At 46.2% G+C, this 4,114-nt stretch overlaps 1 pseudogene; it reads left to right on the top strand.

Moving 5' to 3' along the window:
* The first annotated feature begins 1,814 nt into the window (after positions 1-1,814).
* Positions 1,815-2,992, top strand: LOC146185605 (uncharacterized; annotated as a pseudogene).
* The last annotated feature ends 1,122 nt before the right edge of the window (positions 2,993-4,114 follow it).

The following is a 4,114-nucleotide window of genomic DNA, read 5'->3' as shown; positions in this document are numbered from 1 at the left end:
TTCTGAACGTCGCACATGAAAATATCTTGAATCTGGATGCCCTTGAAAGCACCTAGCGTCGCTAGATGTGCATCACGCATTCTTGACACCAAATTCTGAAGGGCTGATGGTTTATGTCAAAGCAGAAAATCTAGAACTTGCATGCCGTTCAGCATAGATCGGACGTGTATTATCATTTGCCGCATCGTGAATCGATAAACGGTAGGAAGAAGTGCAGTGTTGACATTGGCATAACCCTCAAGGAATCGCAACAGCCATCAGTCAATATGTGCCAGGGACCCCCACACTGCTTACCTTCAAGATGGGGTGATATTGGTTGTGAATGCACATGCACTTGCTTTTTCTGTCATTTCGATCACTTTTGGGGCCCTTGTTGGTTTTTATACTTTTAGCAAACAGTCTTTTTTTTTATCAGATGCCTCCCCCCCCCCCCTCTCCGTATGACTAATGCTGAGACCTTTAATTCCAAGACACAAATGTAGAAAACTAAAGGAACAAAATCCATCTCATTCGCACACTCAGCCAACGTCGATGGCTCGACCTGCAGATGCGCACAAAATAACCGGAAAGCTCGCCTGGCTTTCATCCGATACCTGATGCTCTCTGCCCTGACGGCGGCGCGTTAAAGTTTTTCTTCTCACTGGCACATGCACCTACTGGAGTTTGAGTGCAAATGGCCCCACCGGCGGAAGAGCTCTATACTCCCAGAAATCGAAACGCCCAGGAAAACGCTAAGGAATCACGCGCACACGTTTCTATCTTGGCTCGGATAACTCGGATGTGCAGCTCACGCCATCAGTCACCGCGCGCACGTGTGCGCATTCCAGCCTGAGTCGTTGTACGCCACGCCCAATTTACACGTTTGTGCACGCGCTCTAGACACACCTACAATGACGAACAACTTGTCATGCTGCCGCCAAAACAAAAGCATCTTTGTCTTGGTGTGATGCCAGGTTCTGCGCTGCGGACGTTGCCTACGGAAACGGTGTGAAACTGAGGAAGAGCAAGGCGCCCGTGCACTGTTCGATATCAGCGCACGCTAAAGAACCCCAGGCGGTCAAAATTTCCTTAGCCCTCCAATACGACGTCTCTATAGCCTGAATCGCTTTGGAGGTTAAACTCTACAGACCAAGCAATTATATGTGCGCGGTTCACACGTAGCAAGAAGTAAAAAATAGCGAAGAAAGGGGGGGGGGGGGGGGGAGCAATTTAGTGGAAGCTCGCGGAACTGCTGTGTTCCCCGGAAGTTAGTTGGAAGACCCCTGGTATAAACAATGAGTCTGAAGACATGGATCCTCGTATTTTAGGTATACAGATGACTTCTTGGTTGTCACCTATGCATACAGCTTGCAAAAAGGCTTGCTGATGTATTCAAGGTATTCAGTGCATGTGGATGCGGTCTCAAGATCACAACCGCGATTCCAAGAAACAACCAGCCTCAGTTTTAGACATGGCTTTTTTATTTCTTTAATCTGAACACGCTTGCTGGTGCTATCGATCGAGGTCTGTTAAGCCTTTGTTGAACATTTGAGTCACTGCAAGCTTACTAAAAAAAGACATAACACTATCATGCCTGAAATCTGTTCTCAAAAAAGGGCTACGAGAGGATTGCTGACAGCATAACGACACAAGCTGCAGGTTACGCGCTAATGGTCACACGGCTCAAATTATTGCTATGGTTTCAGAACATCTGCTTAGAAGTCTGAACAATGTGGCAAGGAAGATAAATGGACCGGTTGCAGTCCCCTATGCTCATGGTTTGCTGCATAGCCTCAAGTGGGCTCGGTGACTGCACTACGGCGCAGCCACCTAAACCGCTTACTTTTGCGATGCAGATGATCATTCTTGCGTTTGCCAGCCTGCTGCTGCCGCCCCTGGCGGGCCTATCTATGGGGGCGTCACCGGCAAGCGTACTGCCACGCACTGGATACGGATACGGCTACTATACCACCAGACACCCGTCAGCCTGCACTCTCCCGCTGGAACTGCCGCTAGAGGAACTACCGGACCTCACCAGACCATGGGTTACCGCATCATCATCGACAGCATCATCATGTATACAAGGACGTCATCCGCCGACACGACTTTGTGGGCTCGGTGATTGCACTACGGCGCAGCCACCTAAACCGCTTACTTTTGCGATGCAGGTCAGTAAACCATATGTCCTCTTCGCAAAAAAATCAAGCAAAACTATATGCTAGGGAAGTTTCCGAACCCCCACTGCTCCATTGCTATTGAGTGTGCTGGTGTAATTCATTCTTTGCTAATGTTAACAGGCGACGTCGAAACTAACCCTGGTCCCAAAAACATCGCTGCTTTACTGGCAGCATTAGAGAAATTAACCGCCGGCCAGACGCAAGTGATTGCCGAGATACAGGGGTTGAAAACTCAGCTAAGCAAGACGGGGGAAACCATTACAGACCTAAAAAAGCGTATGACTGAAATAGAAACACACTATCAAACACTTGAACTCTTAAGAACAGATATGTATGTAATGCAAGAAAACACGCTAACCATGAATAATAAGATACACGAACTGGAAGCTCACCTAGACGGCGCAGAATATAGATCTCATCAGAATAATATTATTTTCTATGGCACCCCCGACAACAGCACTGAATCATGGGCTAAGTCCGAAAAATTAGTTATTGATATCTGTCAAAGTAATCTAGGTATACAGGTGGAACCTACTGACATAGAAAGATCCCATCGTCTTGGAATTCACTCACCCAATCGAACTCATCCTGTAATCATGACATTATTTTCATAGAAGACAAAGAACTCCCTTCTATCAAATAGCCGGAAATTGGAAAACACCAATTACAGCATTGGTGAAGATTTTTCCCGCCCCGTTCGACACGTATGGAAGCAACTGCTAACATTTGCCAAATCACACTGTGACAAGTACTTTTTATGCTTCAAAACATTGCACATCGGATCAATACGCTACACTTTCAACGCATCGTCTGATACTGTTAAAGACGTCGCATAGCACTTCCCTAGTCGCCAACCATCAACAAAACATCGACCCACCACGCCCCGCAATGTTCTTTCGTTTTCCATAATATTCACTAACATCCGGAGCTTCCTCTCAAAACGTGAACTCGTATCAAACATCATCTCGTCACCCAGGAGCTACATACTTAAATTAACAGAAACTTGGCTAAAAAGTGATGTAATGGATGCTGAAGTAATAACTGATTTGCCTTATTTGAATGTATATAGAAATGATCGTAAAGGTTTAGGGGGGTGTCCTTGCTGCAATTCATAGGGATATATCATGCTCTGTTGTTGACGTCCCTTCTGACATCGAATCATTATGGCTCATTTGTCACACTCCTCCCGTAACAGTATTTCTCGGTGTTTGCTACAGACCTCCGCAGACTAATCCTGACTTCTCACGTCATCTCAATAATACCATTCATAAACTTCTTTCATCACCATCAGCCTGACTATACCCACTGCAGGGCTAGGGCCTCTCCCATATTTCTCCACTTAACCCGGTTGTGTGCTAGCTACATCCACTTGACCCCTGAGAACTTCTTAACCTCATCCGCACACCTAACTTTCTGCCGCCCCCTGCTAAGCTTTCCTTCCCTTGGAATCCAGTTTGTTACCCTAAGCGACCATCGGTTATCCTCTCTTCGCCCTACATGTCCTGCCCATGCCCATTTCTTCTTCTTAATTTCCTCTAAAATGTCGGTAACTTGAGTTATTTCTCTGACCCACCCTGCACGCTTCCTATCTCTTAATGTTACCCCTACCATTTTTCATTCCATAGCCCTCTGGGTTGTCCTCAACTTAAGTAGAACTCTCTTGGTTAGCCTCCACGTTTCAGCCCCATAGGTGAGTACAGGTAAGATGCAACTGTTGTATACTTTCCTCTTGAGCGATACCGGTAAGCTGCTAGTCATAATCTGCGAGTGCTTGCCAAATGCGCTCCATCCCAATCTTATTCTTCTTGTTATTTCTTTTTCATGGTCTGGATCTGCGGTTACTACCTGTCCTAAGTAGACATATTCGCCTACTACTTCCAGTACTTCGTTACCTAATGTGAACTGCTGTTCCTTCTCGAGGCTGTTGAACATTACCTTAGTCTTTTGCATATTGATTT

Source organism: Amblyomma maculatum, chromosome 6 (genome assembly GCF_055883805.1).
Source record: "Amblyomma maculatum isolate TAMU_Amacu chromosome 6, ASM5588380v1, whole genome shotgun sequence".
Classification (NCBI taxonomy): Eukaryota; Metazoa; Arthropoda; class Arachnida; order Ixodida; family Ixodidae; genus Amblyomma; species Amblyomma maculatum.
This window is presented reverse-complemented; position numbering and strand designations above follow the sequence as displayed.